The sequence below is a fragment of the Bombina bombina genome, chromosome 2 (genome assembly GCF_027579735.1).
Source record: "Bombina bombina isolate aBomBom1 chromosome 2, aBomBom1.pri, whole genome shotgun sequence".
In the NCBI taxonomy this organism is placed as follows: Eukaryota; Metazoa; Chordata; class Amphibia; order Anura; family Bombinatoridae; genus Bombina; species Bombina bombina.
In genome coordinates, this window is record NC_069500.1 from 839,093,570 (window position 1) to 839,118,569 (window position 25,000).

Below are 25,000 nucleotides of genomic sequence, written 5' to 3' on the forward strand. Positions count from 1 at the left end.
CAGAAATAGAAATTTTAAGGGCAAAAAGGATCAGCTCCAAAAGAAAAAAAAGGGAGGGAGAGTACAAAGCATGAGAGTAACAAGATCAGAGAAATGTGAGTGTGACAAGCAGAAGGCGATGCAGGTCCTACAGATGACAAACAGGACTAGTGTAACATTTGTTTTATTTGAAATAACTGAAATTATACTTTGTCGTCTATTTTAAAGGGACATTGAAATAAAAATCAAAGGCACAGTAAAGTCATAATTTGAGATTCATGATTTAGATAGAGAATACGATTTTAAATAATTTTCTAATTTACTTGTATTATTTAATTTGCTTCCTTCTCTTGTTATCCTTTGCTGAAAGTTTTATCTAGGTAAGCTCATGAGCAGCAAAGAACTTAGGTTCTAGCTGCTGATTGGTGGCTGCATATATATATATATATATATATAACAATTTTCATTGGCTTACCCATGTGTTCAGTTAGAAACCAGTAGTGCACTTCTGCTCCTTCAACAAATGATACCAAGAGAATGAAGCAAATTTGATAATAGAAGTAAACTGGAAAGTTGTTTAAAATTGTTTGTTCTACCTAAATCATGAAAGAAAGATTTTGGGTTTCATGTCCCTTTAAACCTTACTTGATTTGAAAAGATCACCGGTCGTCACACCTGTCCTCAGGCCTCACTAACGGGCCACATTGTGAGGATATGTGAACTGGAGCACAGGTGAAATAATCAGCTGATTAGTAACCATGGTTATTTCACCTGCTCTCAGGTGAGCAGAAAATATAAATCCTGAAAATATGGCCTGTTGGGGAGGTCTGGGGACAGGTTTGAAAACCACTGGAATAGAACATGGTTTTGTTTTGTTTTTTAAAAACCAAGTTTCAATTTTGCTTCATTTTCTTTGTATCTTTTGTTGAACAGTAAATTTAGGTTTGCCCCCGAGTTCCTATGATCTTTCCTTGATTCACTCTTAAACAAAGCAAATTTGAAAACTTGCATGCTCTATATACAGTAAATCATGAATGTTTAATTTTGACTTAAAGGGACATGAAACCCAAAAAAAAAAATCTCTCATGATTCAGACAGAGCATACAATTTTAAACAACTTCTATTATCTAATTTGTTGCATTCTTTGTTGAAAAGCATATCTAGGTAGGCTAAGGAGTTTGGAGCTAGCTGCTGATTGGTGGCTGAAATTGTATGCTCATTTTCATTGGCTTACAAATGTGTTCAGCTAGCTCCCAGTAGTGCATTGCTGCTTCAATTAAAGATACCAAGAGAACAAAGGAAAATTGATAACAGACGTACATTGGAAAGTTGTTTAAAAACGTATAAATCTATCTCAATCATGAAATACATTTATTGGGTTTCATGTCCCTTTAACTGTCTCATTAAAGTTATGCTTTAACAAATGACTTCAGTAATATTCACTATTATTCGCAGCCTCCAGTCTGACCCCATGTCGTGCTTTTCTTTATCTTTATTATTTTTTTAATGAGCTGCAGGCACTACAAAAGAGGTAGTTTCTGAGCAAATATTTTTATTTAAAAGGACCACACTCTTTTGACTGTTTGTTTTCTCAGAAGAGATCCTCAAGGCATGGCTATCTGCAGCCTGGGGGCCACAAGCGCATGGTCATTTTCATTGTAACAAATGTGTGAACAAAGCAGGCACATCTTAAAGGTTTCCCAGGGCTGCCGTCCCCTTAAAGGACATTAAAGGGATATTATACACTAGATTTTACTTTGCATAAATACATTGTAAATGTAAACTTTTTTTTTTTATTAACATTTTGGCGATGTTGACCCAGGTCTACAGATTCCAGCTGCTATTGTTTGTGTAATGTCTTTGCATATGTGGGGGAGGGTCTGCTCTTCTTGTTTTTCCAGCCCCTTTCACTGGGTGTCCCAGCCTAACCTCATCAACAGTGCTAAACTTGGCGTTTTTAAATCCGTTTTTAAAAGGTTTTATACTGGATTTTAAGTTCAGAATCTGTGCATATTCTTCTTTAAAAGGGACACTGAACCCAAATGTTTTCTTTCATGATTTAGATAGAGCATGCGATTTTAAGCAACTTTCTAATTTACTCCTATTATTAATTTTTCTTCGTTCTCTTGCTATCTTTATTTAAAAAAGAAGCCATCTAAGCTATAAAAAAAAATAAATGTTCACCAAAAAAGGGCCAACATCTAAACTTACATTCTTGCATTTCAAATAAAGATACCAAGAGAATGAAGAAAATTTGGTAATAGGAGTAAATGAGAAAGTTGCTTAAAATGTCATGCTCTATCTGAATCACAAAAGAAAAAAGTTGGGTTCAGTGTCCCTTTAAAGTACGTGCATTTATATATACGATCCCTTTAAAGTAACACATAAGAGTCAATATATGATTTTTTTTTTAAAAAGGGTCATGAAACCGATTTTCGTTCCTTTTATGATTCAGATAGAGAGAGCCATTTTAAACAACTTTCCAATTTGCTTCTATTATCAAAAGGTCTTCGTTGTATTGGTATCCTTTGTTGAAAACCAGGGTGGTATGCTCAGGAGCATGCACATGTTTGCAAGTGCACTAGCTGGCAGCACCTTCTTCTGCTACTCCAGACATGGGCACACTACCTATCTAGGCTTCTCTTCAACAAAGAATACCATGAGAACAAAGCAAATTTTCGAATAGAAGTAAATTGGAAACGGTTTGTAAAATTGTATTCTGTCTGAAACACAAAAGAAAAATGTAGGGTTTCGTGTCCCTTTAAGATTTTCACTTTGTTTAACTAACTAAATATGTTCCCATTGTCACTTTAACATATAAAGCAATACAAATTATATATAAAATATGTCATAAGGCAAATAGCATCAGCAGAATTTCAGGCTTATAGAAAAAGCATAAATCTGATTCTAAATTCAAAATGAAACTTTTATGATTCAGATACAGCAAGTCATTTTAAACAACTTTACAATTCACTTCAATTATTAAATTTGCATCCTTTGTTGAATAACATACCTAGGTAGACAGGAACCGCAATGCATTACTGAGAGCTAGGTGCTAATTGGTAGCTGCACATATATGCCTCATGTCATTGGCTCAACTGATGTGTTCAGCTAGCTCCCAGTAGCACATTGCTGCTCAACAAAGGATACCAAAAGAATGACACACATTTGCTAATAGAAATATATTGGAAAGTGGTTTAAAATAGTGTGCCCTATAAATCATATTAAAAAAACAACTATATTTTTAACAAAATTAAATTTAGATAGACCTCTAATATTCATATTTATAGAGTAAATTATATTAGGAGGTGATAAAATCCTCTTGCATATTCAAACTTATATTTTTGTTCCCCTGAACAGTTGTTCCCACAATGAAGAATTATTATCCGCCCTTCCTGCTTATCACTTTCCCTTTATACCAGGGTTCCCACAAGGAAAAAATTATTAGGTCTTCTATAAATAATATGGAAACTCAACTACTAATGCAAATAGGTAAGGCTGCTAATAACAGTGCTGTAATTATGGGAGATTTGAACTACCCTGATATAAACTGGGCCAATGAAACTAGTAATTCAGCTAAGGGGGATAGATTTGTAAATGTTCTCAGGGATAACTTCTTGTCACAATTAATAGAGGAGCCAACTAGGAGTAAAGCTATTTTGGATTTAGTGCTATCAAACAATACAGATATAATATCAAACATAGAAGTCAAAGAACATTTGGGTAACAGTGATCATAACATGGTCACATTTTACATCTCTTTTCATAAGCAGTGTCTTAAAAGTTTAACTAAGACTTTTAAATTTTAAGAAAGCAAAATTCAAAGATTTAAGGAAATCATTAAATAACAAATTGGGACAAAGTATTCTCTAATAAAAATACAGAGGATAAATGGATAACATTTAAAACTTTGTTAAATAAATATACATATCAACAAATACCATATGGTTATAAAAATAAAAAATCCAAGCCAATGTGGCTAAATAAAAATGTGTTAAGAGAAATTAGGAAAAACCATAGGGCATTTAAATTACTCAAAGAAAATAGTAGGAATGTAACAAAGCATGCAAAAAAGCAATCAAATTAGCCAAAATGTAAAATGAAAACTTAATTGCAAAGGATTCCAAGTCTAACCCTAAAAGGTTCTTTAAGTACATAAATAGCAAAAAATCTAAGAAGGGCAATATATTAAAATGCGTTGAGCGTAGCATGATTAACAGTGATAGGGAGAAGCCTGAGGTACTAAATCAGTTCTTTTCTTCAGTATACACAGGAGAGGAACCAATGGAGTATACAGGCAGCCCTCAGTTTACGCCGGGGTTAGGTTCCAGAAGGAATGGTTGTAAATCGAAACCGCTGTAAATTGAAACCCAGTTTATAATGTAAGTCAATGGGAAGTGAGGAAGATAGGTTCCAGGCCCCTCTCAAAATTGTCATAAGTAACACCTAAACAGCATTATAAACCTAATAAAATAATCACACAACACAGAATATATAATTAAACTAAGTTAAATGAACAAAAACATTTGCTAAACAGCATTATAAACCTAATAAAACAATCACACAACACAGACTTCACTTGCATTTTTCTGCAAACAGTTCTTTCTATGCAATCCAATCTGGACTGATTTATAGACTGGAAGATCTTGTTCCTTTGAAATCAGCTCGATAGCTCAGGTCTGGTTAAACTGATTAATGTCAGCTTGCTTGGCTTTGCCGCAACACAAGCGGACAGCTCCACCTACTGGCCATTTTAATAAATGCACTGCTTCTCAATGCTTTTCAATAGCAGTCACATGACTGGAAAAAAAGGTTGTTATTCTGAAACGGTGTAAATTGAACCATTGTAAAACGAGGGCCACCTGTACTTTGGAACAAACTAGAACATAATAGCACATACCATTAACTGGGTTATGTATAGAGAATATTCAGGAAAAAACTGGATAATATTAAAGTAAATAACACTCCAAGCCCAGATGGAATACACCCAAGGGTGTTAAGGGAACTAAGCACTGTTATAGACAAACCTCTACTCTTAATTTTTCAAGACTCATTATCCTCAGGCATGGTACCCCAGGATTGGCGTAAAGCTGATGTGGTGCCTCTCTTCAAAAAGGGAAGCAGGGATGATCCAGGAAGCTATAGACCAGTTAGTCTGACATCAATAGTGGGGAAGATATTTGAAGGGATTATAAGGGATTATATTGATGAGCATATTCGTGTAAACAAGATTATGAGTTCTAATCAGCACGGTTTTATGAGAAATAGATCATGTCAAACTAATCTAATTAGATTATATGAGGAAGTAAGTAAAAATATAGATAAAAGGGAATCAGTTGATGTGATAAACTTAGATTTTGCAAAGGCATTTGATATCGTGCCACATGAGAGATTAATTTACCAAAGGAGGTAGTGAATGCCAATAACCCTAGATACATTTCTGTCTAGAAACAACATTCATGGATATGATTGCTAGTATTAAATGGGTCACCTTTTAGTGGCATTATTAAATCTTAACTGGAGTTTTTTGTAAGTATTTTAGATTTGTTGTATAGGTTGAACTCGATTGACTTCGGTCTTTTTTTCAACCTCATCTACTATATTACAGTGAGCAAGTTGAAAAATAAGCACACTGTGCATGGTGTAACGGGGTTACAAAGGAGGCAGCTTCTGGTTAGTGTTAAAGAAATTGTCTTGCTAATTATTTTTTTTTTTTTTTTTAAATATTACATTTTCCTTGAATAGACAATAAACTCACTTTTGTTAATGCATCTGAGAATGCTATTTTTAAATGTTTAAAAGACTATTATATTAAATACAGTAGAATTGCATAATACACAAGTGCATAAAAAAGACAATACAGTAGAAGTTACTCTACTAAATGAGAAGACTTTTTTCTGACAAATTTCAAAATGTATTTTAAAATTTGTCAGCCCCCTTATATCATGTGACAGACATCAGCCAATCACAGACTCATATACGTATACACTTTAAACTCTTGCACATGCTCAGTAGTAGCTGGTGCTTTAGAAAGTGTGCATATAAAAAGATTGTGCACAATTTGATAATGGAGGTAATTTGGAAAGTCTCCTAAAAGAGACACTTAAAGGGGCACTGAACCCAAATTTTTTCTTTTGTGATTCAGATAGAGCATGCAATTTTAAGCAACTTTCTAATTTACTCCTATTATAATTTTTTCTTCATTCTCTTGCTATCTTTATTTAAAAAAGAAGGCATCTAAGCTAAGGAGCCAGACAATTTTTGGTTCAGAACTTTGGACAGCACTTCTTTATTGGTGGGTGAATTTATCCCCCAATCAGCAAAAACATCCCAGGTTGTTAAAAAAAAAAAAAAAAAAAAAAAAAAGGGCCGGCATCTAAACTTACATTCTTGCTTTTCAAATAAAGATAAGAGAATGAAGAAAAGTTGATAATAGGAGTAAATTAGAAAGCTGCTTAAAATTGCATTCTCTATCTGAATCACTTAAGAAAAAAAATTGGGTTCAGTGTCCCTTTAAGTCAAAATTAAAACTTACATGATTTAGATAGAACACACCAGTTTAAACACCTTTTACATCCATTATCTAAATATGCACAATATTTATATAAGCACTTTCTGAAGCACCAGCAACTATTGAGCATGTGCAACATACACAAAATATTGGTATATTCATTTTGTGATTGGCTGATGTATAAAGCAGGGGGAAGGAAAATAAATCTAACTTTGAAATTTGTCAGAAAAAAAATCAATTACTTATGTGAAAATCAAACCAAGTGTTTCAACATGGTCTATTTCTTATGCATTGATTGATTATGCTATTCTACTATGTTTCGTGGTCCTTTCAAACTTTTTTTTGATTGGTGGATACATTTAGTCACCAATCAGCAAGCGCTACCCAGGTGCTGAACAAAAAATGGTCCGGCTCCTAAGCTTAGATTCCTGCTTTTTTAAATAAAGATACCAAGAGAACGAAGAAAAATTGATAATAGGAGTAAATTAGAAAGCTGATTAAAAATGAATGCTCTATCTGAATGATGAAAGAAAACATAATTTATGCTTACCTGATAAATTTATTTCTCTTGTAGTGTATCCAGTCCACGGATCATCCATTACTTGTGGGATATTCTCCTTCCCAACAGGAAGTTGCAAGAGGATCACCCACAGCAGAGTTGCTATATAGCTCCTCCCCTCACTGCCATATCCAGTCATTCGACCGAAACAAGCCGAGAAAGGAGAAACCATAGGGTGCAGTGGTGACTGTAGTTTAATTAAAATTTAGACCTGCCTGAAAAGGACAGGGCGGGCCGTGGACTGGATACACTACAAGAGAAATAAATTTATCAGGTAAGCATAAATTATGTTTTCTCTTGTTAAGTGTATCCAGTCCACGGATCATCCATTACTTGTGGGATACCAATACCAAAGCTAAAGTACACGGATGATGGGAGGGACAAGGCAGGAACTTAAACGGAAGGAACCACTGCCTGTAGAACCTTTCTCCCAAAAACAGCCTCCGAAGAAGCAAAAGTATCAAATTTGGAAAATTTGGAAAAAGTATGAAGCGAAGACCAAGTTGCAGCCTTGCAAATCTGTTCAACAGAGGCCTCATTTTTAAAGGCCCAGGTGGAAGCCACAGCTCTAGTAGAATGAGCTGTAATCCTTTCAGGAGGCTGCTGTCCAGCAGTCTCATAGGCTTAACGGATTATACTGCGAAGCCAAAAAGAAAGAGAGGTTGCCGAGGCCTTCTGACCTCTCCTCTGTCCAAAGTAAACAACAAACAGGTTAGATGTTTGGCGAAAATCTTTAGTAGCCTTTAAGTAAAACTTCAAGGCACGGACTACGTCTAAATTATGCAAAAGACATTCCTTCTTTGAAGAAGGATTAGGACATAATGATGGAACAACAATCTCTTGATTGATATTCTTGTTAGAAACCACCTTAGGTAAAAACCCAGGTTTTGTACGCAGAACAACTTTATCTGAATGAAAGATCAGATAAGGAGAATCACAATGTAAGGCAGGTAACTCCGAGATTCTTCGAGCCGAGGAAATAGCCATCAGAAAAAGAACTTTCCATGAAAGAAGTTTGATATCAATAGAATGAAGGGGTTCAAACCGAACCCCTTGAAGAACTTTAAGAACCAAGTTTAAGCTCCATGGAGGAGCAACAGGTTTAAACACAGGCTTAATTCTAACTAAAGCCTGACAAAATGCCTGAACGTCTGGAACTTCTGCCAGGCGCTTGTGTAAAAGAATAGACGGAGCAGAAATCTGTCCCATTAAAGAACTAGCTGATAATCCTTTGTCCAAACCCTCTTGGAGGAAGGACAATATCCTAGGAATCCTAACCCTACTCCATGAGTAATTCTTGGATTCACACCAATGAAGATATTTACGCCATATCTTGTGGTAAATTTTCCTGGTGACAGGCTTTCGTGCCTGTATTAAGGTATCAATTACTGACTCGGAGAAGCCACGCTTTGATAGGATCAAGCGTTCAATCTCCATGCAGTCAGTCTCAGAGAAAGTATATTCGGATAATTGAAAGGACCTTGTATTAGGTCTTGTCTCAGAGGCAGAGTCCATGGTGGAAAGGATGACATGTCCACTAGGTCTGCATACCAGGTCCTGCGTGGCCACGCAGGCGCTATCAATATCACCAATGCTCTTTCCGGTTTGATTTTGGCAATCAGACGAGGGAGCAGAGGAAACGGTGGAAACACATAAGCAAGGTTGAAGAACCAAGGCGCTGCTAGAGCATCTATCAGTGCAGCTTCTGGGTCCCTAGACCTGGATCCGTAACAAGGAAGCTTGGCGTTCTGGCGAGACGCCATGAGATCCAATTCTGGTTTGCCCCAACGGAGAACCAATTGAGCAAACACCTCCGGATGGAGTTCCCATTCCCCCGGATGACAAGTCTGATGACTTAGAAAATCCGCCTCCCAGTTCTCTACACCTGGGATATGGATCGCTGACAGGTGGCAAGAGTGAGTCTCTGCCCAGCGAATTATCTTTGAGACTTCTGACATCGCTAGGGAACTCCTGGTTCCCCCTTGATGGTTGATGTAAGCCACAGTCGCGATGTTGTCAGACTGAAATCTGATGAACCTCAGTGTTGCTAGCTGAGGCCAAGCCAGAAGAGCATTGAATATTGCTCTTAACTCCAGAATATTTATTGGGAGGAGTTTCTCCTCCTGAGTCCATGAACCCTGAGCCTTCAGGGAGTTCCAGACTGCACCCCAACCTAGAAGGCTGGCATCTGTTGTTACAATTGTCCAATCTGGTCTGCGAAAGGTCATACCCTTGGACAGATGGGCCCGAGATAACCACCAGAGAAGAGAATCTCTGGTTTCCTGATCCAGATTTAGTAGAGGGGACAAATCTGTGTAATCCCCATTCCACTGACTGAGCATGCATAATTGCAGCGGTCTGAGATGCAGGCGCGCGAATGGCACTATGTCCATCGCCGCTACCATTAAGCCGATTACTTCCATGAACTGAGCCACCCTGGGGCGCGGAATGGAGTGAAGAACACGGCAAGCATTTAGAAGTTTTGATAACCTGGACTCCGTCAGGTAAATTTTCATTTCTACAGAATCTATTAGAGTCCCTAGGAAGGAAACCCTTGTGAGAGGAGATAGAGAACTCTTTTCCACGTTTACTTTCCACCCATGCGACCTCAGGAATGCCAGAACTATCTCTGTATGAGATTTGGCAATTTGAAAGCTTGACGCCTGTATCAGGATGTCGTCCAGGTAAGGAGCCACCGCTATGCCTCGCGGTCTTAGGACCGCCAGAAGTGAGCCCAGAACCTTTGTAAAAATTCTTGGGGCTATAGCCAACCCGAATGGAAGAGCTACAAATTGGTAATGCCTGTCTAGAAAGGCAAACCTCAGGAACTGATGATGATTCTTGTGAATCGGAATGTGAAGGTAGGCATCCTTTAAGTCAACTGTGGTCATGTACTGACCCTCTTGGATCATGGGTAAAATGGTTCGAATAGTTTCCATCTTGAATGACGGAACTCTGAGGAATTTGTTTAGGATCTTTAAATCCAAAATTGATCTGAAGGTTCCCTCTTTTTTGGGAACCACAAACAGATTTGAATAAAACCCCTGTCCTTGTTCCGTCCACGGAACTGGATGGATCACTCCCATTACAAGGAGATCTTGTACGCAGCTTAGGAATGCCTCTTTCTTTATCTGGTTTGCAGATAATCTTGAAAGGTGAATTCTCCCTTGTGGAGGAGAAGCTTTGAAGTCCAGAAGATATCCCTGAGATATGATCTCCAACGCCCAGGGATCCTGAACATCTCTTGCCCACGCCTGGGCAAAGAGAGAGAGAGTCTGCCCCCTACTAGATCCGTTGTCAGATAGGGGGCCGCTCCTTCATGCTGTCTGAGAGGCAGCAGCAGGCTTTCTGGCCTGCTTGCCCTTGTTCCAGGACTGGTTAGGTTTCCAGGCCTGCTTGGATTGAGCAAAAGTTCCCTCTTGTTTTGAAGCAGAGGAAGTTGATGCTGCACCTGCCTTGAAATTTCGAAAGGCACGAAAATTAGACTGTTTGGCCTTTGATTTGGCCCTGTCCTGAGGAAGGGTATGACCCTTACCTCCAGTAATGTCAGCAATAATTTCTTTCAAACCAGGCCCGAATAAGGTCTGCCCCTTGAAAGGAATGTTGAGTAATTTAGGCTTTGAAGTCACATCAGCTGACCAGGATTTGAGCCATAGCGCCCTACGCGCCTGGATGGCGAATCCGGAATTCTTAGCCGTTAGTTTAGTCAAATGAACAATGGCATCAGAAACAAATGAGTTAGCTAGCTTAAGAGTTCTAAGCTTGTCAACAATTTCAGTCAATGGAGCTGTATGGATGGCCTCTTCCAGGGCCTCAAACCAGAATGCCGCCGCAGCAGTGACAGGCGCAATGCATGCAAGGGGCTGTAAAATAAAACCTTGTTGAATAAACATTTTCTTAAGGTAACCCTCTAATTTTTTATCCATTGGATCTGAAAAAGCACAACTGTCCTCAACCGGGATAGTGGTACGCTTTGCTAAAGTAGAAACTGCTCCCTCCACCTTAGGGACAGTCTGCCATAAGTCCCGTGTAGTGGCATCTATTGGAAACATTTTTCTAAATATAGGAGGTGGGGAAAAGGGCACACCGGGCCTATCCCTCTCCTTACTAATAATTTCTGTAAGCCTTTTAGGTATTGGAAAAACATCAGTACTCACCGGCACTGCATAGTATTTATCCAGCCTACACAAATTTCTCTGGCACTGCAATTGTGTCACAGTCATTCAGAGCAGCTAATACCTCCCCAAGCAGCTTAAATTTAAAATTAGAAATCTCTGAATCAGGTCTCCCCGATTCAGAGATGTCACCCACAGACTGAAGCTCTCCGTCCTCAGGTTCTGCATATTGTGACGCAGTATCAGACATGGCTCTTACAGCATCTACGCGCTCTGTATCTCGTCTAACCCCAGAGCTATCGCGCTTGCCTCTCAATTCAGGCAATCTGGATAATACCTCTGACAGGGTATTATTCATGATTGCAACCATGTCCTGCAAAGTAATCGCTATGGGCGTCCCCGATGTACTTGGCGCCATATTAGCGTGCATCCCTTGAGCGGGAGGCGAAGGGTCCGACACGTGGGGAGAGTTAGTCGGCATAACTTCCCCCTCGACAGACCCCTCTGGTGACAATTCTTTTATAGATAAAGACTGACCTTTACTGTTTAAGATGAAATCAATACATTTAGTACACATTCTCCTATGGGGCTCCACCATGGCTTTTAAACATAATGAACAAGTATCCTCTGTTTCAGACATGTTTGTACAGACTAGCAATGAGACTAGCAAGCTTGGAAAACACTTTAAAGCAAGTTAACAAGCAATATAAAAAACGTTACTGTGCCTTTAAGAGAAACAAATTGACAAAATTTGAAATAACAGTGAAAAAAGGCAATTACACTAACAAAATTTTTACAGTGTATGTAACAAGTCAGCAGAGCATTGCACCCACTTGCAAATGGATGATTAACCCCATAATAACAAAAACAGAATAAGAAATGACAAAAACGTTTTTTAAACACAGTCACAACAACTGCCACAGTCTACTGTGATTGTTACCCTCCTCAAACATGACTTTGAAGCCTTTTGAGCCCTTCAGAGATGTCCTGTATCATGCAGAGGGAAGCTGAATGTCTCTGTCAGTATTTTTATCTGCACAGAAAAGCACTAAAAAAGGCCCCTCCCACTCATATTACAACAAGCCTCAGGGAACTGTTTCTAGGCAAAAATCAAGCCAGCCATGTGGAAAAAAACTAGGCCCCAATAAGTTTTGTCACCAAACATATATAAAAACGATTAACATGCCAGCAAACGTTTTATATTACATTTTTATAAGAGTATGTATCTCTGTTAATAAGCCTGATACCAGTCGCTATCACTGCATTTAAGGCTTAACTTACATTAATCCGGTATCAGCAGCATTTTTCTAGAAAATTCCATCCCTAGAAATATGTTAACTGCACATACCTTATTGCAGGAAAACCTGCACGCCATTCCCCCTCTGAAGTTACCTCACTCCTCAGAATATGTGAGAACGGCAGTGGATCTTAGTTACTTCTGCTAAGATCATAGAAATCACAGGCAGATTCTTCTTCTAATGCTGCCTGAGATGAAACAGTACACTCCGGTACCATTTAAAAATAACAAACTTTTGATTGAAGTTAAAAAACTAACTATAATACACCACTCTCCTCTTACTACGTCCATCTTTGTTGAGAGTTGCAAGAGAATGACTGGGTATGGCAGTGAGGGGAGGAGCTATATAGCAGCTCTGCTGTGGGTGATCCTCTTGCAACTTCCTGTTGGGAAGGAGAATATCCCACAAGTAATGGATGATCCGTGGACTAGATACACTTAACAAGAGAAATAAGTTGGGTTTAGTGTCCCTTTAACATGTCACATCAGTCACACAAACGCTCCAGTCCAGCCCAACAGCAGCCCCGATTGCTCCACTAGAGGGGCTGACCAGGAAGAGTCACATTAGTGACCCAGCACGTAACTATATTGCCACCATTTTCCTTGCCTCATGGTTTGTTGCTCCAGCCCTGAGCTGTGCACAGACATGGAAGATGGCGGACTGGTGGGGCTCTTTTCTCTGGCCTATTCAGTCTGCTGTTTTGAACAGTTAAATACATTTTGAATCCAAAATGTATATTGTTATAAAAAGATTTTAATAAAAGCTCAATTAAAATTGCAATATTTAATTTAAAAAAATGGATCCCCCCCATATCGCAGGGCCCAACCCTATACCAACACATACTATGTATATGCCGAGCAGTCTATTAGTGATCGGCTGCAGCGCTATACGCTCTTTATTTACACAGACAAATACAAATGTAATTCATGGACTTAATGGGCAGTGATGACATCCTTCTCTCTCCCCGCTGTACTTTTCAATATATACTCCCTCACTGCTTCCTTTACATTCTCTTCCTTAGAAGCTCATAGTTAGTTTATTCTCACCCCTATCCGTTCAAGTTGCTGTCATTTATTGCCCCCCTGGGTCACCCACCTGTTTCCTTGACCACTTTGCCTCATGGCTACCTCACTTCCTCACCCACCCTTTGCTTACAACTTACTTTAAGAGGTCTCTACTACTTATGCTTCCCTCAACTTCCCTGTGTACTTCCTTTAGATTGTAAGCTCATGAGTCCACCTCTCATGTCGATCATTTTATGTAAAGATGGTTTACAGCTTACAGTGACTCAATGGCAGGGCTTTCTATCCATATTTGTGTAAATGTCTTCTGATTAGGAGTAGACCGATTATCGGAGCGGACAATTATTATGGCAGATATTTAGAATTTCTGAAATAATTGGCATTGGCCAGAAACTTACCGATATTGCCGATATTACCAATATGGAACAAATCAAAAGTAATTTAGCTCTATGTACTTCAGGGAAACTATGTAGTTTTAAGTGACACAAATCATCTATAGCACATATAAGCTGGACATAGCATAGCATCTAATAATAAATAGCACTGATAACAGAGTCCAAGCCCAGGTGTTCCTGGGAGCTCAGTTACCAACTATCATACCCCCAATGGCAGGCCTGTAGATGGACTTGCATAAACAAAAAAAATTGAATTGCGAAATGGAAAATGTGATCTTTAAGTAAAAAACTTAAAGGGCCATGATACCCAAATGTTGAAACACTTGAAAGTGATTCAGCATAGCTGTAAAAAGCGGACTAGAAAATATCACCTGAGCATCTCTATGTAAAAAAGAAAGATATTTTACCTCAAAATGTCCTAAGTATTCAAACCCCATTGTAAAGGACTTTAAGCAGCAAATCAGTACTGTATGTCTGTCCCGGGACGTGCAAACTCATTATTTCCCTATTCAGTTTAGGGAAGTTTACTATGAAATCTCATGAGAGTTAAAAGGGACACTGAACCCAATTTTCTTCTTTAGTGATTCAGAGAGCATGCAAATTTAAGCAACTTTCTAATTTACTCGTTATTAATTTTTCTTCGTTCTCTTGCTTTCTTTATTTGAAAGAGAAGGCATCTAAGCTATCTTTTTGGTTCCGAACCATGGAAAGCACTTGTTTATTGGTGGGTGAATTTATCCACCAATCAACAAGAACACAGTGTGTTCACCAAAAATGGTCCAGCATCTAAACTTACATTCTTGCATTTCAAATAAAGATACCAAGAGAATGAATAGAATTTGATAATAGGAGTAAATTAGAAAGTTGCTTAAAATTGCATGCTTTATCTGAATCACAAAAGAAATTTTTTTTTACACAGAACTTACTCTGCTGAGCTGAGGAGATTGTGAGGTAAAATATCTTCCTTTTTTACATAGAGATGCTCAGGTGATATTTTCCTGTCAGCTTTTTACAGTTATACTGCACCAGTTTCAAGTGATTTAGCATATTAGTATTATGTCCCTTTAACGCTACATAGTTGAAGTACACAGAGCTAAATTACTTTTGATTTGCTCATAGGGGTCAGCAATACATAAAATCAATCTGCTTGCTAATTGCTGTCAGAAATAGAACATTTGTTGCATTCTGATAAATTTTACACATTTGCAAAACATTTCACTAAAGCGGCTATATTTGACGATTTTTTTATTTAAATATTTTAATTTCCCCCTTTGATGGGCATAAACAAACAAACAAAAAAAAACAACAACATTAGTTCAGGCACATCAAATGTCCACAACAACAAACCTTAAAGGGACATAAAACTCAATTTTTTTTCTTTCACGATTCAGAGTATACAATTTTAAAACAACTTTCCAATTTACTTCTGTTATCAAATTTTCTTTGTTTTCTTGTTATCCTTTGTTGAAAAGCCGGGATGTAAGCTCATGAGTGTGCACGTGTCCACACCACTATATGGCAGCAGTTTTGCAACAATGTTATACATTAGCAGGAGCACTAGATGGCAGCACTATTTCCTTTCATGTAGTGCTTCAGGCATGTGCACGCTACCTACCTAGGTATTCCTTCAACAAAGAATAACATGAGAACTAAACAAATTTGATAATAGAAGTAAATTGGAAACTTTTAAAAGAATGTATTCTCTATCTAAATAATGAAATATTTTTTTGGGGTTTACTGTCCCTTTAAGTAGAAAGCTATGCAGTATAGGAGACTAGTATCAATATTCTCTAGCAGTGGATAACAATGCTCTGACCATTAGGTGGTGCTGTTACACATGTATAAATAATAAAAAAACATAGTCCACTCCTCAGAACTAGGGAAGGTTTTTGCAATCCAGTAAACAGGAGAACATGCTGAAATGTTATGCTTTTTGCACTATAATGTTTTTCTACTTAACTGGGAGTATTGAAATAATTGTGTAGGGTCTAGCTTTCCAGTAGTGACTTAAATTTAATTTTATATCAGTGTGCAGTTTAAAAAGGACTTATGCCATTTTTCTATGTTTTGGGAAGCCATTTAATAAGTTAATTTTCAAGCACTTTATTTTTCCCAGTTGTTTACTTTTAATGTTTAAAATTTTACTAAGCATGTTCAGTTTATACCAGATTTGTGTAGAAATTTTGTTGATTTTTCAAAACTTAAAATAAATATACAGAATATCGGTCCCTGTTATTGGCTATCGGCCTGAAAGGCGGCCAATAATCGGTATTGGCTCAGAAAAAACAATATCGGTCTATCCCTACTTCTGATTATTATACTCCATAACTGTATACTTAATGTTACAGTGCTGTGTGTGTATGTATATATATATATATATATATATATATATATATATATATATATATATATATATATATAAAATATGTTGGTGCTTTATCAATAAAACAATAAAAATAATTAAATTACATGAAAGAGGAAAAATAAGGGAGTATACACACAATAAAAACACTTTATATTACAGTCTCAAAGAGCTTTATGTCCCTTTAAAATAGCACTACACTACAGGTTGGCACCATAAATAGTAGCCATGAAGAGTAAGAAGAGACAGCGGAATACAGCAATATAATATTCTAAGATAACTTACCACTCAAGCATTTTCAGACCGTTAAAGCATCAGTAAACAAAGAAGCTTGCCCCACACACCACCTGCTGTGCCACCGGAGCTTCACGTACCATATGTTGGGAAACCCTATAAATATAAAATAAGTATTGTTATAAGAAATCGCAATTCTTGCAATAAAAAGTAAATGTGATCCATTAAACTTTAGTTCAAATGTAATTGTATTTTCAAAAATGCTTCGATTAAATTTTATCATCACAAGAGTTTCTTAATGTGGGAATGAGCTAAAGCAGATAGGGTTGTAAGCTTAGTGCAGGCCATTTGCCTTCTGCACATGCTGTGCCACCCTCGACATGTCACACAATGTGACAAGCACTATGAACATAGTTAGGAAGGGAAATAAGCATGTACGCAATCTACAAACGGTTACTTATGTTACATTAAGGTTATAATTCCTTCATTGGCAGGTTTTAAACAGGGAAAAGAATGCAAATATAAGAATAATGCAAAACAGAATTCTAAATGTTAACAGAAATTATAGGAATCACAATAATTACACAAATATATATTTTTACACATATATACATCCACACAATACATATATACACATATATACATAGGAAGAGAGAAGCGCTCTACCAGGAACTAACAACAGCTCATCAGCTAGTTCTATGGCGATTTACTGTCCAGGAGCAGCCTCTTTTAGACCAGAGTGCTTTTCACAGAGGAAAACTTTCCTGAAGCATATCAGTCTGATCCCGCCAAGTAAGGTCAGTGGACTCCTTGCCCAGTCTGCTTAGAGGAATGTGGCTGCACCTCACTGATGAGGCCCATAGGAGGACGAAACGATCGTCTGGGGTTGTCATGTTCCTTGTTCAGAGGATAATTATCTGGTATTTCGGAGCTGGACTGACCTTACTTGGCGGGATCAGACTGATATACTACAGGAAAGTTTTTCTCTGTGAAAAGCACACTGGTCTAAAAGGAGGTTGCTCCTGGGTGGTAAATCGCCATAGAACTAGCTGATGAATTGTTGTTCGTTCCTGGTAGAGCGCTTCTCTCTTCGTATGCAAATTAATATGACCCTGGGGAAGTCTCCCTATGGGTAATGGGGGAAACCAGACGTGGACTCCTTGCCAAGTGTGCTTAGAGGAATGTGGCTGCACCTCACTGATGAGGCCCATAGGAGGCCGAAACGATCGTCTGGGGTTGTCATGTTCCTTGTTCAGAGGAGAATTGCCTGGTATTTCGGGGCTGGACTGACCTTACTTGGCAGGATCAGACTGGTCTAAAAGAGGCTGCTCCTGGGTGGTAAATCACCATAGAACTAGCCGATGAGTTGTTCGTTCCTGGTAGAGCGCTTCTCTCTTCGTATGATATATATATAAAAAAAAAAAAAAATATATATATATATATATATATATATATATATATATATATATATATATATATATATATATATATATATATATATATATATATATATATATTTTTTTTTTTTTAACCTGGCATCACAAATAACATTTTAGCAGTCATAGTTTTGTTTATCCTGCTGAAATTCAATAAAAAAATAAAATAAAAAAATAAATCAGAAATAGGAGAGCTTTTACCGATTGCCACTGAATTCTATTTAAACTAAAAAGTGAAACAAAGGTTTTATCTAAGACAAGCGTCATATTTTTACACTTCTATATGCTAAAAAATATGATGTCCCACTCAATGAAAATCAATCTCTCTCTCTCTATATATATATATATATATATATATATATATATATATATATATATATATATATATATATATATATATATATATATATATATATATATATATATATATATATATGTATAAAAACCCTCATAACTCATCTGGGAATGCTTTCCACAAGATTTTGGAGAGTGTCTACATGCCTATTAAGTCAAAAGAGCTTATATGAGGTCAGGTGATGCTAGACAAGAAGGTCTAACTTGCAATCAGCATTGAAATTCATCCCAATGGCTTTCAATGGGGTTGGGGTCAGGGCTCTGTTCCAGCAACTCAAGTTCCTCCACACCTAAACTCTTCAAACCATGTCTTCATGGACCTTGCTTTGTGCATAGGGCACAGTCATGCTGGAACAGGAAAGGGCCTTCCAAAAACTGTTGCCTCAAAGTTACAAAACACCCAATTGTCTAAAAATGTCTTTGCATCCTGTAGCATTAAGATGATCCTTCACTGGAACTAAGGGCCCTAGCCGAAATCCTGAAAAAGAGCCCCAGACCATTATCCCTCCTTCACTAAACTTAACAGTAGGCAATATGCATTCCGGTAAGAAGCGACCTCCTGGCATCTGCAACACTGAGATTCTTCCATCAGACTGCCAGATAGTGAATCCTGATTAATAACTCCAGAGACCACGTTTCCACCACTCCAGGGGCAGCGTACGTTACATCACTCTGTGGCACTGCGCATGTTGATGTGATGCTTGTGTACAGAGGCTTTGCAATGGAAATTCATGAAGCTCCTGTCGCACAGTTCTTGTGCTGATGTTGCTTCCATGGGTAATTTGGAGCTCTGTGGCGATTGAGGAAACAGATGAAAGGTGATTTTTTTCAAACTATTTGATTCAGTACACAGGAGCCTGATGTGAGGGTTTGCATGATCGTGACTGGGCTATTGTTCCTAGACGCTTTCACTTCAATTTGTAATTAGGTCTATTTTCTACTGCAGAATTTTAAAGGACTACTAAATACAGTAGGATTTAATAATTGACCAATGCACAATAAAAAGGATAATGCAATAGCATTTACTTAGAATTTGAGATGAGCAGTAATATATTTTCTGGCAAATTTTAACTAAGCTAAGCCAATTTTCCCTCCCCCCCCCCATATCCTGTGAAAGCCATCAGCCAATCACAGATATATTGTGTACATTTGCACATGATCAGTAGGAGCAAAAGCCTCAGAAAGTGTGCATATAAAAAGATGTTTTGATAAATGGAAGTATATTGGAAAGTTATGTTTTTAAATGTTATGCTTTATATGAATCATGAAACTTTAAGTTTGACTTTATTGCCCCTTTAATGTTCTCCATTCTCTGGCTCACATACGATCATAGGCTTCACCTTACCAGCCTCCTCTTCCTGCCAAAAGGCACTATTAATGGCTCCAGAAATAAACTACAAATAATCTACCATTCACCCACTCCTCTGTTGCATCTCATGGTGGGAATTTCCGAATACTGCATCAATGGCTGCCACACCTGTCAAATTTGACTTGTCCAAGCCTCTATGCGAAACTCATGTTACATAATACTGCAAACCCATCACACAAACTATATACAGAACACACTCATGTGTGTATGTGTGTGTGTGCGTATATGTATTATATATATATATATATATATATATATATATATATATATATATATATATATATATATACACACACACACACACACACACACACACACACATATACATTTTTATTTTATTTTATTTTTTCTCCCATCGCATCGACATTTTGGATTTTTTTTTCTCCTTTGCCTGTTTGAAGTAACACTGTACAGGCTGTGGCAGAAGAGCATTTTGCACAGATAAAGAAAGAGCTTTACCCTAGGGTTTGACAAATCCCTAGATAGAAAATGTTACTTCTGATTCCTAACTTTTTGGATTATTCTACATCTAATTAAAAATAAATGACACTTCAAAAATTCTAAAGTCTCCAAAATTTGAAAGGAAAGTTGAGTAATATTTGGTCTAGGTAAGAAGGTACAGTTTTTGTTTTAAAACCATTCTGATCAATATGTGACCGTGTTTAGCAATTCTTAATTCTCATCTTACTAGGAGAATTTCGAAACCTTAAAGGGACAGTTTACTCAAATTTTTTCTCCCCTTTAATTTGTTCCCAATGATTCACTTTACCTGCTGGAATATATTAAATTGTTTACAAGCCCAGAGGCAGAACTTTTTTTCACTTTCTGTGATGAGATTTTTTTAGTGAAACATTTTCTGCAGGTCATTTAAAAAAAAAAAAAAAAAAAAACAATTTTAAATTAGGCAGTTACACTAAAGCACCAGTTCAATTGTAATGTGTTAGCTGGAGAATAAAGCAATATTTAAAGCTTTATATTATAGTGCAGTAGTTGAAAATTGCATTGCAAATTATCAGCAGACATACTCTAAAAACAGTGCAATGCTTATATGAATGTTTTACATTCAGAAAAAAACAGCTTTGCAGACTGTGAAAGGCTAGGGGGTGGGCTTGAAATGATCTCTGAGAGTCAGTCAATTAATGCACTACTACTTTGCAGCACTACTGTATATTTGACTGTTCACTTCAAACAGCACGTTGCTCTGGAGGAATTGTGATAAGGAAAACTTACACAGTGCAGCCAGAGAACAGCCTAATGTGGAGCAGCTCTGAAAAGTTAAATTGCCAACAGTTCCTGCATGTGTCCTGTTCTTTCTGCAGACATGCTGCATTTTCTGCGATGACATCTCAGATCACTGTATGTTCTGCCTTGGGTTTTACAAGTATTTCCATTACCCGTATATTGGCATTTGAAATAGTCTATTTAGCCTGTGGTATCCCAACCTATCCTGAAAGTTTTTAGCCTTAAGGCCAAGCTGTGTTAATACAGTCAGTAGAAAAATTACACTCCCAGTGGGCTATAGAAGAGATAATGTAATAAAATGTTAATTTGCCATTGTTCTCTCCAAGTATTGGTGATTGGTTTATGGGCAGATATAAGATAAGTAAGCATGTATATGTACACAATGTGATAAAGTAATTAAATCTGAAGCTCACCCCATTTTATTAGGTTGTGGCTATAAAACACAAAACCAGCTAATTCATATACACAAATAAGCCTTTAAAAAGCAAATCTCATACATTTTATACTCTGCAGCGGTTAAAATAAGTAATTGGAAACAAGGGAAAAACTACATATATATATATATATTTTTTTATTTTTTTTTTATTTATTATTATTTTTTTTCCAACTAAATAAAATGTTTGTTTAATATTTTACATCCCTGCATGCACAGCTTTTCATTTGTCTTATTTATATAAAGGGACAGTCTACACTAAAATTGTTATTGTTTAAAAAGATACAACATTGTTATATTAATATACTTTATAACATTTAAACCTCTAAATTTCTGCCTGTTTCTAAGCCACTATAGACAGCCTCTTATCACATGCGTTTTCATTTGCTTTTCACAACAGGATACTGCTAGTTCATGTGGGCCATATAGATAACATTGTGCTCATGCCCGAGGGAGTTAGCGCAACACAGTACTAAATGTCAATAGATAATAAATAAAAAGTCATGTGATCAGGGGATGCTTAGATGCAAGGTAATCACAGAGGTAAAAATTATATTAATATAACTGTGTTGGTTATGCAAAACTGGGGAATGGGTAATAAAGGGATTATCTATCTTTTAAAACAATAACAATTCTATTGTAGACTGTCCCTTTAATTTTTTTAGCAGTAGCTATCTGCCCCCACCCTCAGATAAAAAGCAACTATAAAACAACAACAATACTGTGTGTCTGTGGCTGACAGAGGGGTGGAAAGGCATTTGGTCTGATGTGGGTTTGTGGCAGAGAGGGTCAGAAAGGTCAGGGGAAATGAGGCTGGGCCTTGGGGTCTGAGTGAAAGTCAGATGTGGAAATGTGACTAAGAGGGACAGTAGGGATATCATTTCTGAAATTAATTTATCATTCAGGACAAAGTAGTTCCTAATGAAGAAGATTTTCCCACACAACTGATCAGGCACAATTGGTTTGTGACGGTTCATTTTCATAGGGTTTTCTTTCCAGCAACTGCCCACAGGCCTGGAACGTTATCCCTTTTTATAGTTTTGTTTTTCCCCCCAAAAAATGTTCTAGGTGTACTGGCCTGGTATGTTTTTTTATTTTTGTTTTGTTTTTTTTTAAAAAAAAAGGATAATCTACTTGATTTTTTTTTTTGTTTAATAAGATAATTAACACAATTACTACCCATTCCCCAGCTTTGCACAACCAACATTGTTATATTAATATAGTTTATAACATTTTAACCTCTACATTTCTGCCTGTTTCTCAACCTCTGCAGGTTGCCTCTTATTTCAGTGCATTTTATCAGCTTTTCACAGCCAGACAGTGCTAGTTCATGTGTGCTATATAGATAGCATAGTGCTCAATCCTGTGGAGTTATGTATGAACCAGCACTAATTGACAAATGCAAGTTTGTAAATAGCACTGAGATAAGAGGCAGTCAGCAGATGCTTAGATACAAGGTAATAACAGAGGTAAACAGTGATGGTTATAAAAATGGGGAATGGGGATTATCTATTTAAACGATAAATTTCGGGTAGACTGTCCCTATAAAGAAACATAAAATGTAAAGTTAAAATGTACAATAGTGTACCTCATATTCGATTAAAAGCTGTGCCTCCTTTCATTGTGTAAGCAACCCACTGGTAAACCAGCAGCAAGCTCCAGTTCTCCTTCCGAACATACGGAGTGCCAGAGGTGACATGTTACTTGACAAAGTGCACTTTTCCTGCACTCAGACCTGGCTCGTTTCCATGAGATTCTAACTAGATACCTCATGCTCTTTAGACGGTTTAGGCAGCTAGGGTTTTTTCTGGCTTACTGTATAGAACATCGTATAATGATTTCAGGGTCTGATGATGGATTCATTTTTGCTTGATTTCATGATATCACTGCTGCTGAGAATTTGGCTTTAGGAAACCGCATCCCTATAAGAAGTCCTGCTTTAAAGGGACAGCCTACTTAAAATTTGTTATTGTTTAAAAAAACTAGACATTCCCTTTATTTCCAATTTCATGGTTTTGCATAACAATTACATTGATATCATGTTTACCTCTGTGATTACCCTGTATCTAAGCCTCTGCAGACTGTCCCCTTACCTCAGTGCTTTTTTTTTTTTTACAAACTTGCATTTTAGGAAATCAGTGCCGACTCGTGCAAAACTCCACGAGAGTGAGCACAATGTTATCTATGTGTCACACATGAACTAGCACTGTCTAGCTGTGAAAAGCTGATAAAATGCAGTGAGATAAGAGGCGGCCTGCAGAGACACAACTTTCCAATGTACTTCTATTATCTATTATATTAACTTGTTCTCTTGCTATCATGTGTTGAAAAGCATACCTAGGTGGGCTCAGGAGCTGGGAGCTAGCAGCTGATTGGTGACTGTGCATACATGCCTCTTGTCATTGGCTTACAGATGTATTCAGCTAGCTCTCATTAATGCATTGCTTCTCCTTAAATAAAGGATATCACCAGAATGAAGCTAAATAGATAACCATAGTAAATTGTAAAATAGCTTAGATTGTAAACTTTAATGAATTAAAGCCCATGATCAAAAAAACAATCTTAAAAACAGGAGCACTTTAATTCATTTTTAAAGTTTACAAAGATGCTTATTATTTAAAATACTTACCTTTGCGTTAACACAATCATTACGTCAATCCTTTGCCTGAATCTCCTGTTGTATTTAGCATTTGGATGACAAATCTGGCTTCCTCCAATCGTTGCGTGCCCCCCTTGGCGTCCAGATTGTGAGGCACGCAACGATTGGAGGAAGCCGGATTTGTCATCTAAATGCTAAATACAACAGGAGATGCCGGTGGAGGATCAGTGTTAGGTTTACCATAACACAAAGGTATTTTAAAGAAATAAGCGTCTTTGTAAACCTTAATGAATTAAAGTGCCCCTGTTTTTTAAGATTATTTTTTTGATCCTGGGCTTTAATTCATTAAAGTTAACAATCACTTTAAAATTGTATGCTATGTCTAAATCATGAAAAAAAAAAATATAGTAGTAGTTTTGGATATTCAAATATGCTAGAGGTCACTCAATTTATATAATCCTATTAAAAAAAACAATTGTAGCTACTTATTCAACGTAATCTGTAAAGCAGATCCACAGATTTTTAAACCAACTGCACAAAAGAAACAGATTGCTGACATTTTTAAAATCTTAAACAAAAAAAAATTCCAACAAAATGAAACAAGAAAAACTATACTATCAAGCACCATCTGTAAGGTTTAATTTACATTAATTGCCCGTTTTATTACTCATTTAAAAAAGGGATACTGAACACTAAGGGCTAGATTTATTAAGCCCCTACGGCAGCAAGTTTTGTCAAGAACTTGCTCGCCGTGATTTATCAAGCAGCGGTCACCAGACCGCTGCTTCCCTAACATCTACGCCACCTCTATTGTGGCGAAATTCAATCTCCTCGGTCGAGTCCGACGAGGAGATTGACAGCTCCTGCCCGCGCGAGATTGGCTGTGCGCGGGCGGGATTGCACGCGAGCGAAAAATTGCGCTCGTGTGCAATGTTAATTACCTGCGGGTAATTTCGCCCCGCAACAGGCGTACAGGGGCGCGTATAAATTTAGCCCTAAATAAAATAATGCATAATATATAAAAAGTCTACACACCCCTGTTAAAATGTCAGGTTTCTGTGATGTAAAAAAAATGAGACAATGATAAATCAT

At 37.2% G+C, this 25,000-nt stretch overlaps 1 protein-coding gene across 7 annotated transcripts in view; it reads right to left on the reverse strand.

Moving 5' to 3' along the window:
- Positions 1-25,000, reverse strand: part of PTPRS (protein tyrosine phosphatase receptor type S) — a 408,837-nt gene that overhangs the window by 369,529 nt on the left and 14,308 nt on the right. For all 7 annotated transcript variants that reach the window (XM_053703177.1, XM_053703180.1, XM_053703178.1 and 4 more), the window contains exon 2: positions 16,527-16,631. The gene's annotated coding sequence lies outside the window, so the exon portion shown is untranslated. The remainder of the gene's footprint in view (positions 1-16,526; positions 16,632-25,000) is intronic.